At 44.4% G+C, this 12,277-nt stretch overlaps 1 protein-coding gene across 1 annotated transcript in view; it reads left to right on the top strand.

The window, feature by feature from the left end:
• si:ch73-335l21.1 (insulin receptor substrate 1-B) overlaps positions 1 to 12,277 on the top strand; it is a 44,088-nt gene that overhangs the window by 30,569 nt on the left and 1,242 nt on the right. The gene's annotated exons all lie outside the window — the stretch shown is intronic.

Raw genomic sequence — 12,277 nt, 5'->3', positions numbered from 1 at the left:
CGTCCTTTGTCCAAGTATTTAACTTTTATTACTTTAAGGAGGGTTTTCCTCTCCATTGAATTGGTTGCAGCTGAAAGGAAACGTCATAAATGCGTCCACTCGCTTGCTGACTTCATCCTGCTGAATCCTCACATGGGGGCACTCTGGAATTTCCCGAAAAGTTTCAGTGCATGTCTGAATGGAGCCCTCAGTGTGACATAAAAATGATCTGTCGCTCGAGAACTTGTTAAGATGTCGATTCAAATGAAAAACAATCAGATGAATGAACAAGCCAATGAAAAGAATCCAGTTATCGGGTCTATTCTGCTTTCATAATCTCTTAGATACCCGTCATGGCGGTTGAAGGTTTAAAGTTTATCAGAACATTCAGTTCCTTCTATCTTTAAAAACAAAAAAAAAATCCAGCATGAAGTGAGAATGCAAGTTGAGCAGTTTTTTGTATCTGCAGCTTGAGCCGGACGCCTCTGACGCACGGAGCCCGGAGCGTTCTCCTGCAAAGCAGAAGTCGAGTTTTGGACATTGGGTGTTTCAAATTAGCAGCAAAGAGCCGAGGATCATGGGACCTGTGGGGCCATCTCTCCCTCGGCTTCACGCAGATTGCTTAACTCTTAACGGCCTCAAGGGGGGGGGGGGGGGGGGGGGATATAGGCTGAACACACACGGTTACCTAATTCTGACACCGCGACCTTCCGGCTCCGATTCTCCTCCAGCGATCGAGTCAAAAACCTCTTTCTTCTGTTTCCACCTCAGAGAAAAGGAAAGTGGATAATTATTCCAATCTGGACGACGAGAGGACAGAGAGTTTTAGATTTACCCCCTCCAGCCTCGTTCATGCAAATATGAGCAGAACCCCCCCCCCCCCCCCAATCCACCCCCTAATGTTTTCCTGTCTTGAGATCATTGAAATCTTCTATAATGTGATTGAGAAAAAAGAACAAACAGTCCCCTGGCCTCCGCTCGCTTTACGTAACTCCGATCGAACCAGGGAACAGGGGATGTTTGCTCACCGCTGCCATTACTGGCCTGAGAACGGTCGTTAACCTTTAGAGAGTCCTGCCCCCCCCCCCTGGAGGGACGTGCAGGTAGAACTAACAGCTTCCTCCTGTGCTCTCCAGGGTCTCATTTATTCAATTGTACAAGTTGCAAATTGGTGTGTGTGTGTGACAGGAAGGAGTGTTTGTGGTTTTCCACATTAGAAGACAAGTCTGTACCTTTTTAGATCAGCCAATCTATGTGATCAATAATCAGTAAAGTCAATAAGGGGTTTTAAATATAGAGAATATTGAATTTGGCTCATTGTTAAAGTTCTGTCCTCATGTGGTTAAAGCACCAGACCAGTGGTTTTACATGTGTTGTTGTCTATTTAAAACGATTCACATTTACTTCACAGCTTTATTAAAACCATTAGTCTGTGTTGTTCAGCTTTTGGATATTTCTTTGATTTCCATTTGCTTCCGTACAAGAGGAAAATCTCGGAGCAGACGTTTGACTGGTGTTTGTCCGAGTCACGTGACCTTTGACCTCCAGATCGATCCCGAAAAAGTCTGCACTGCAATACGAAAAACGTCTGCTGATTAAAATATAGCTACTTGAAACAATAGGAGAGGGAGTCACATATCGCTAAATATATATGTTATATATATGTCTCATTTATTCAATTGTACAAGTTGCACGTGTGTGTGTGTGTGTGTGTGTGTGTGTGTGTGTGTGTGTGTGTGTGTGTGTGTGTGTGTGTGTGTGTGTGTGTGTGTGTGTGTGTGTGTGTGTGTGTGTGTGTGTGTGTGTGTGTGTGTGTGTGTGTGTGTGTGTGTGTGTGTGTGTGTGTGTGTGACAGGAAGGGGTGTTTGTGAAGTCTTTACCTTTTAGCTCAGCCAATCTATGTGATCAAGAATCAGTAAAGTCAATAAGGAGTTTTAAATATAGAGAATATTCAATTTGGATCATTTTCAAAGTTCTGGTGTGTTGCTTGATGTGCGTTTTTTAAGCTGATTACGTTTTTCAGACTGCCTTCGAGCTGTTCATCGTGCACATCTTCAAATCTGTGCATCGTTTTCCTGCTTCAGAGAAACTCAATGATCTGTTTCCCTCACACAGACCTTCTCTGGAATCTTCAATTACGCCCAACAGCACTCCGGCTCTGCTAATAGCACAATGTTCTTCTGGGCTGCAGGCGCCCTCGGCCGCTAACCAGAGCATTAGAAGCCGCCGCAATCGTCCGCCGCCGGGGAAATGACATGTGCTCGGCTCCCCGGTCTCCTCATTAGTCCGACCTGGTCAAGAACAAACAAGCAGCAATTGCATGTGGAAGAGATGGAAGGTCAGGAGGTTTAGAGGAAAGTGGATGAGCGAAGGGATGATTGAGAGGCGGCACACGCTCCTGCGGTTTGCTGCTTCAGTCCGTGCTGAGTTTAATTTGCCATTAATGACATGTGTTGCATTCATGAGCAGTTGTCGTCCAGAGGAGCTAAAGGAAACATGACATGATTTCTACATTAAAAAAAGGGTTAGGGGTTAGGGGTTGGCTTGTTTTCCTTTCCTGTATGAGCTGACAATGGGGGAGGGAAGGACTTTTTTTTGGAGTCCAGCAGAATCTGAATATGAATCATCTCCTCCTGACCAACACAACACACATACACACACACACACACACAGGGTTATGATCGGGCGTGCGTCACCACGCTGCTAACTTACATGACGTGGGGACTTTGCGTCTGCAGGGATATCACTAATGCACGTGCGAGCAGGAAACGGTGGTCACAGCTGAAAAGACCAAATTGCTCTTCTCCGGATGACGTGGTTCACCTGCTGTCTGTGGTGTGCACCTGAACTCCAGCCATGCATCATCTACACCAGGGGTCAGGGGTCAATCCCAGCTGGGTTAGGGCGATAGGCAGGGTACGTCCCTGGACAGGTCGCCAGCGAATCCCAGGGGCCAAAATGCAAACGGTAAACTTACAGAGGCACACAACCGTTGTGCTCTGATCGGACCACTGTTCCACCGTGTCACCCTGGTGGAAGGATCCAGGTTAGAGTTAGTCTGAGGTCAGGATTGGGATAAGGGGTTGAACGCAAATGAGCCTTAAAGTGCTTGTGCAACTTGCAACTACTGTCGCCTCACAGCTCACCTCAACTCTACACACACACGCACACAAACACACACGCACACACATTTCCAACAGCTTGCGGTTCATTGACTCACACATTACACACGTGATCGGTGTGCCCTGTAACCAATACGTCTGACACTTGCATGTCACCATTTATATCTCTTTAACTGCTGCTCTCTCTTTACAAGTCGTCTCAATTCAGACTCAAATAAATCTCAGAGTTTCTGTCCTCATGTGGTTGAAGCACCAGACCAGTGGTTTTACATTTACATGTGTTTTTGTCTATTTAACACGAGTCACACTTACTTCACAGCTTTATTAAAACCCTTAGTCTGTGTGTTCAGCTATTTGAATTTTTCTTTGATTTCCATTTGCTTCCGTACAAGAGGGAAATCTCGGAGCAGACGTTTGACTGGTGTTTGTCCAAGTCACGTGACCTTTGAACTCCAGATCGATTCCGAAAAAGTCTGCACTGCATTACGGAAAACGTCTGCTGATAAAGAAAATAGGTTCTTGAAACAATAGGAGAAGGAGTAATTTCTTATAATGACATATCGCTAAATATATATGTTTTTTTAAGCAATCAAATCAATATGGCAGAAATAGACTGTAAATCCTATCCTGTGTTGAATATGGCCTCACCTCCACAGGCGGTTTGGCCAATCAGATCACAATCAGGCCTCGGTGCGTCTCCGGTGATTCCACTTTCATGTGGTCGAGCCCTTTTCAGTCCCAGAGACTCGGGTGCAACTGTGTCACATCGAGTCAGTGTTGGTGTAAAGATAACGTTTTGTGTAGCTTTAAAAGTGGAAGTCGAAACCACATAGTTATAATTTCATTTCACATCCACTCTGCTGGAGCAGAGCTCAAAACCGCTGGTTCAGATACTCTCCCATTAACAAGTGCAGAGGGAACTTCAACTTCAAGTTAAAGGGCTGCGCGATGGAGGGGGGGGGGGGTGGAGGAGGGCGAGGAATAAAAAAAAGACGAAGAGATTCTTTTACTGATTTCTTTTCCTCCCGTGGAGACGAGGAAAGGGCGAGAGAGGCGTTGCTACAGGAGCCTCCAGAAGATTCATAAATAAATATTTGCGGTGCCAAGTTCGTCTACCCACAGTCAGACACACACACACACAAACACACAAACACACACACACACATACACATACACATACACGTATACAATCATTTCCCTTGTTATTTCCTCTAAACACAGCGCTCTATATCATATAACTTATATGAGTGGGAAAGCGCTGTGTGTGTGTGCGTGGGTGTGTGGGTGTTTGCGTTGTGGTGTCTCGACTAATAGTTACACAATTCCTTATCAACATGGAGCAACATCTGGCACGTGGACACACACACACACACACTGCAGGACACAGATAGGCATCAGTTTCCAAACACAATTCCGATTCTGCACCGTCAGCCTCCGTCATCACTTTAATGATTCAGCAGTGAAACCGCTCTGCTTTAGTAGTTCAGTTAATTCTGATGCCAGCAGGAAAATAAAGGTTTGAATTAGTCGGGTGGAATATATGTTTTTAAAGTCAGTGTCACGCACAGTGTCGTCAGAGGGAGAAGAGCCAGAGTTGAGCAGAAGTGAGCGTGACGCAGATCTGACTCTGACTGAAGTGGGAGCTTTGTGGTGACTCTTCCAAGGACCAAAGGGATCTTTGAGTTTATTATTTATTTAAATGACTGATCTCACAGAGTGGAGCGACACGGAGATAAACGTCTGAAGAGCAGCGTCGCTCGGCTTCCATTCTCAAAAGGTGTAGCAACAGCGTCTTGTGTTTCCTTCCAGAAAAGCTTTACTCAGAAGTGAGGACCCCCCACCTGCTCCTGCTATCACTCCATATGTCACTCGAGATGTTTGTGTGTGGACAGATAGTGGAGGAACTGGTGGAGCGGCACCACGCCGAGGCCGAGAGACATTTTTGATCTGAGACTGGAAAGGGTGAAAGTTCGCCGGAGTGTGAGAGAGAGAGAGAGACTGAACGAGATAACATTCCTCCAAACCCGTTCGTCCCCCTCTGGCTTCAGCTCTGTGTGTCCCGTCCAGGGACAGGACGTCCCACTTCAGATTTCAGCACAGAAGCCAGTTTCTGTTACACAAGGACAACCACATTTTAAAATACTGTATTTTAAACCGCTAAAGGCAGATTCTGCCCCAACAGGTTTCAAGTCTTTTATACTATGCCTATAACATAATGCAAATATATCCTTCTTTTCTCCTGAGGCACATATTTGAATGTGGGACATGCAGCTGAATCATTAACCAACAAATCATTTGTTTTTGCAGCGTGTTTTATTGGCACTTTAAAGCCAATCGTCCTCTCTTATCAGATAATGACAGTTCCAGGCACTGACTCAGTAAATGTGTTGTTCCAATAAACCTAATGGCAGTTTTATTTTACCTGACACAGTTTCTATTTTTATAAACTGTCTCCGGACAGATGTACGTGGATATGAGAAGTAGGGCTGCAGCGGAACCCATTCATCCGCAGCTTTTTCCTTTTTCCACAAGGACTATAAAATGGTCGACCAAGAAAGATATTGGATTTCATGAACGCTTCGAAATAGAGAACGGCAGCAAATTTCTCACATTTGAAGAAGCAGAAACCAGAGAAAGTTCCATTTCTACCTAATAAATCATTTCCAAATTACTGATGATCCCTTTATCGTTGCTCATCTCAGCCAATAACTATTTATATAGATGGTCAACATGTCTCAATTTCCTCCCATAGTCCAGAAATGAAGATATAGTATCAACCTGGGAGACTTCAATCCGTGCGACAGTGAGGGTCCAGCCAAGACATGTCAACAAATCATGAGTCATTGAAACATTTTTTTTTTACATATAAGAAACATACATTCAAACATTTATAAACATACAAACGTTTATTCATAAGAATAAATGGAAGTAAATAAAGACATAATTATACAAATACGAATAAATAAAATAAAATTCCAATCAATCAAATCAAAAGCCTATATAAAAAAACGTTCTCTTATTCATAATATTAGTTAGTTACAATTAATATTCATCCTTTTAGGTGCTGCTATGTCATTGAAAAACTTACTGGAATAATGATCGATTGAACAAACATCTTCTTACAACTACCTAAAATACCAGAAATCATCTTTACGGGGAAATTTGATCCACTAACATGGAGGAGGCGGAGTTTCGGATCTATCAGGCATTATCCCTTTGACCTCGATTTTCTGGCGTTGTCATGTTGTACATCTTTATATAAGAGTGTGGACACTCAACCCAACAGGGATTCCTGTGGGTCGGGTTCAGAGGAAAAAATTTGGAAATTATATCTCCGGTCGAGTTTGGCCAAGTTGGCTTGGACGTCCAAATTTGTTTTCACTTCGCACGTCGGTTATCTGTGAAAACCTCGGGCTCCGAAGCTGAAAATTCGAATGTTCGGACAGAAAATCGCAAACTCAGCTTCACTTTACCTGGTTCATCTCGTACCTGAGGACAACACAGATCTCTCTCACACTCTCTGGGGACTTCTCAGCGAGCGGTTCCCTCTGAAGCAGAGCGACCGGCTTCTTAAAATACCTTTCTAAATTAAATAGAGCCTTTTATTTAATTTACAGCTCGCTGCCAGTCAAATATTTCACAGGCCGACATGGCTGCCAGGATGAGGAACGCAAACCCTTAAGTTCAGATGTTGCGCAAGGTCGATCTAGAGAAGCTGCACGTGGGGCACCTCCCCCCCCCCACACACACACACACACACACTCAGCACTGCTGCTCTGCCTCTTCCTGTCCCCACACATTCCTGCTCGTCTTTGTGCCGTAACACACCCACTGACTCTCTCCCGCTGTCGCTTGTGCATAATGAAAACTCGCCTCGGGCCTCGTGTTTTTTTTTTTTTTTTTTTTTTTTTTTTTTTGGCTACTTGAATCATTGTATAATCAGCTTGAGAAAATCCGACAACTTACAGACTGAAATTACAACATTTAATTTAAGATTTATCGTTTAATATGTCGAGAGGAGATCATTGTGGGTCTCTCAGATTTGATGGGTACTGTTTACATACTTATTACACACACACACACACACACACACACACACACACACACACACACACACACACCTGGAGAGATACCTTGTAACGTTGCTGTTGTAGCCGTTGTGGGTGTGATTGTCGTTGGCAGGATGTGTGAGTGAAAGTGCAATAAGCACACACAGCACTCGTCTTTCAACACACACCCACCCTGCTCTATGGAAATTTACGGCTGAACATAAAGGGAAAATGTGCTGCGTTGACTGCTCTGGTAATGTGGGGGGGTGTTTTTAAAAACAATAAAAAGCTTCCACTGAGATAATTGATTGCTCGCATTTATGGGCTGTGTGGTTAGCACCGTCATTTTCCATAAAAGACGACATTATCATAAACTGCACCGACCAGGAATCACTTGTCAGTCAAGTGTGGCGGATGGTACCGCGGCCCGTTCGAACGTGTGGAGAGGGATGCGCATGATCACACACACACACACACATACACACACACACACACACACACACACACACACACACACACACACACACACACGCTCTTCTTGTATTTATTCCAAACAAAGTGCTGCTGGTGGTTCTACAGACTTAAAAAGAGTTTCCCGGGTCCCAGAGGACTTTTCCCAGAAAAAGACGTGTCCGCTCCAGGCCTGTGCAGGGCAGCGTGGTACGGTGGCCCTCAGGGTCAAAACACGACTTCTTCTGAAGTGTGTTTTAAACCCTCAGGGCCAACGTCGGCAAAATGTAAAACTCTGTTTGAGTGAGGTCAATATGAGCACAGACGAAATAAGTATCTCATTACACTCCGTATGAACTTTCACTAAACTTCTATAACTTTGTGCTACGTAGACACGCGTCCTCAGGAAATGTCGATGATAAATGTTACATTATTTCTTTTCAGTTTAAAGAGGTTGCTCCTGAGTGAAGGTTGTAGTTTGAGGTTTTATTGTCAGTTTTTACATTGAACAGGAGAAATGATTTAGAAGTGCTCGAATAGAAAAAAATATTTCTGTACAAAACCGAAAGCGTTCATTAAAAAGTACATCTTCAAAAGTACTCCAGTATAGGAAAAATAAATAGTTTAAATTCAGTTTCCCTTTTTCTTCCTTCTATTAATTTACGAGTTCTAGGTCCAGGTCTAGCCGCCCCCCCCTCCCAGTGACCTCTGCTCTAGACCTCAGACGACTCAGCTCAATGTGAGAAAGCCATGTGTGAACTGAACTCCTTGAACTCCTCTCGAACTTGATGCAGAATGGATTCACATTATTACACTGGAACCGGTCTGAACCACTGGCCCCAGATCTGTAATCACTTCATCTCTGAGTTCTATATCTGGCCGTCGTTTATAAGAAACCTTTTCATTATATTTTCCCCACATTTTATTTTCCTCTGGGTGTTTCCGTACCTGTTATATCACCGCTGTTTACAAAGAACCCGGTGAAACACTGTGGATGCATTTGAGGAAAGACTGTTGTGTGGATAATTGCGCCTCATTATCCCTGTTTAAAACAATTATCCTGACCCTTATAAACGGGGTCTTTTGGAGCCGCTACAAACACGTTAACCTTTTAGACGTGTTTGCACAATAAGTCCTGTTCAGAACCACCTTGTTTCTCCATTTGGACCAGAACTGAGCTGGACTCGATGCTGCTGACCAGTGGAGGGAACAGAGGAGCATAAATGAAACCATGTGCTTGAGAATAAAAGTGGAAAAATCGGGAATTTTAACACTGAAATAATTCTGTGTAGAAATGGATTGTGCTGCAGGGGACGGTTATGAAGTTTTGCTTCACTGGGGAAACTGGGTCAAGATATGAATTCATTGTATCGGTCGTGAAACCGAGCTGAATCAACCATGAAGAAGCCAAAGTGTTTATCATCACCTACAGGAGGCAAACATGTAATGCACAAAATTATCATGTGCATACGAGCTGGACTCATAACTAACAAATAAGATCTGTGAAATTGGATTCATGCACCGCGGTCAGCCCGAGAACATTATATCTTCATGAGCGACAGACTCTCTGGCGTCATTGGGAGAAATTAAACGAGGGGACACAGGAGCTCTCCCGCTGCTCCGGACTGCCAGGGCTCATTCCTCGTGTTTGCAGCTGTCCTGACTCTGGATCCCGGCTCATGTTGCTCGTCCTTCTCGCAGGATTGATGATTTACTGGAGTCAAGTATAATAGCAGTGCTGGAGGATTGAGAAAAGGCTCAAGCTGCTGGAACGAGAAATCGCTGCCATTGTGGAAAAACACTTTGAGTGGGAACGCAGGAGGATTTTTCACATCCTTGTTTTAATACGATTCCCTGATGGGTTCCAGGAGAAAGTTCTTTGCTTTCCTGCAGGTCAAAGGTCGGGGGTTGGCTTCTCCTGGAGTTGGAAGGGATTTGTTTCTGCCCGGCCGGGTGCGAGTCCGGCACCTAATGATAAATCTTTCAAAACCATAGGATTACATTCTTTCTGCCCCGGGGCCGATGAGACGTCTGTAAAAAAAGATGAGATGTTGTGATGAGCTCATTGGGGATTTCCACTGAATCTCACAGAACCTACTACAGGCTCCACGCTGGCATCCGATGATATTCCGCACCGCAGCATTCGTTCTGCCTCTTTCCTCAGCTGCAGTTTTCCTTTTATTGTAACAAGACGATGACCTCAAACAGCTCGAAACGTGAATCGGATCCCGAGCACTTTGCTTTTAAAATAAAAACATGATTTAATCCAAACCGACCGAGTGACCGGTGACCTCACTGACTCACATCGTGTCGCATAGACCCGCTCTGTGTCTTTGCGTGGGCGGCACGGAAATGATAGACTGACACACTGGATTTACGACCAGAGATCAGGGTGGCTTTCAATTTTAAGGCAGCACTCGATTGAGACATCACACAGACCCAGACTCTCCTAATTACACACAAACACACTTACACACACATACACGCATACCCAGGCGGCTGGAGAACAGTTATTGGCTAGACACGGAGTGCGGAGGCCTTGTCTAACCTCTTGATTTAAACCGTCTGGGAGAGGATGGAGGAACAGAAACACACACACGCTCACACGCAATCGTTACCACGGTCGTTATTAAATCGATTTGCCCACAGATGGAGAAACGATGCAAAGGAAACGAATGCGATCAATAGACAAACCGCCGAGGGAGCGATGGATGGGACAGCTCGGGGAAAACAAGAGGGCAATAACCGATGCTTGCGGCCAGAAGAGGGAACATCTCTTGCGTAGCTGGAGCACGTGCATTAGGATGAGGCAGTTGTTGAGCAAGTTTCAGCGTGTAATTTTCCACGTCTGTGTTTAGGGAAAGGTCGTCATTAAGTGAATGTCGACCGCGTAATTACAGCATCTTCCTCCGTGTCCCGGGTTTCATGAGAGTTTGCATGTGTGTGTTCATGGCAGTGCACCCGTGCGTGTCCTGCCTGTCTCCTCCCGTCCCTGCTGGTTGGCCGGTTGGATTGTTGTGTGTTGCTGTTTTCGAGCCGCTGCCGCTCGGGCTCCGTTCTGCTCAGCTTCCTTCAGGCCACCGTGGCTTTGGCCGGGCTGGCAGGCACCGTCTCCACCGGGAAGGGGGGGGGGGGACACTAAATATAGCTCACTGCACCAGGAAGAACACAAACTAGAGAGGGAAAGAGAGAGGGAGAAAGGGATGTAAATGTAGAGTAATCTTGTGCAATTAGAGAGTCGAGAGCTGCCGGGAAATTTTGGTTAAAGCGTCGGGGGGGAACTCTCTCTCTCTGAGCCGGATCCCTTCTTACTGGCTTTGTAGATTTGTTATTCGGGGCCGACGGCTGCAGTCGAGTCTTTAGCATGAGTCATCACATTTGACAGAGAGCAACCCGGTTTAAAGAGCACTGACTAATCTTTATAGTGGTCATGATCCTGCTTCCATTGCAAAGTCTACAACCCAGTGTTTAGCATTTTTCCATTGACTCGTTAATAAAAAAATGCGGTGACCTCTGGAGGTGTGATCATGCTGCCTCGGAGCAATCCTATTAAACGAGACATTATTATGAACAGAAGACAGTTTGTTTAAAGAGCCGTCGACCACAACATGAAAACCAGTGACTGGTCTTCATGTTGTGACAGATTGTCGTGTATACAACATTGTTTCACGATGCGTCAAACAAACAACAAGCGTTACTGGGAGCCATTTCCCAGAACCACCACACAACTCACTCTCATGAGCACAAAAAGAGGGGGGGGGAGTGCGTGACAGGGATGGTAAAAAAGTTGTGGGTCTTTTGAGTCTTTTTTTTTGTGATGGTCCAACACAATGGTCCATGATGAATATTCGTTTTCAATGAGTATTTAAGAGAAGCTCACATTTTTTGGGGAAAACGCGAAATGAATTTTTTGAAGAATTATCAGGGTTCCTACAGTCATGAAATGTGTTTTTCCAGGCCTGGAAAAGTCATGGAAAATAATTAAATCCCAAAAGTTTTGGAAAAGTCATGGAAATTTGGTATATTCATATTTTCATGTCGTTCATTTACGCTGAGTTTCAAATAATTCATATGCTTTTAAAGAAATACGCTCAAAATATAAGCAGGCGTACTTGGGTTTGTGTCATTTAAGGTATACTGTATGCCTTGGAATTCTCATTGTTTAAATACTACTTTTTGTCACTTTTGAGATTTCACAAAATGTTCGTCATGGAAATTTGGTTTAAAGTTATTGAAAAGTCATCGAAATCCATTGGTCAAAATGTGTATGAACCCTGAATTCTAAATATCTTCTGTATGAACTCGAACAATTTAACGAGATGAGCTATTTTGGTTTGTTCATGTGGATGTGTAAGAATAACTGATGCTTATGCTGGTGCTAATGAAGAGAGAAAGAAAGAAAGAGGTTGCTTATGCCCTCACATGCCCAGATCAGATTGGTTGTTTATGTTTTTGTCGAGAGACTTGACAGACGAGAGATAAACCCTCCGTTCGTTTACCGCTCTGCACAGATAAGTGGATGTTAAGGAACATGTCACAGGAATTGTCAAAACAACTTGGGAGACATTGTGGAGACATCCTGAGGCTCCTGATATATCAGGACGCGGCAGATAATGTTTGTTTGATTTGAATCGTTGTCTAAACGTATTTTTCCTAACTGTACAGTGTCTGAATCAG

This window comes from Limanda limanda, chromosome 22 (genome assembly GCF_963576545.1).
Source record: "Limanda limanda chromosome 22, fLimLim1.1, whole genome shotgun sequence".
NCBI lineage: Eukaryota > Metazoa > Chordata > Actinopteri > Pleuronectiformes > Pleuronectidae > Limanda > Limanda limanda.
Note: the sequence above shows the minus strand (reverse complement) of the source record. Positions and strands in the feature narration are given on the sequence as shown.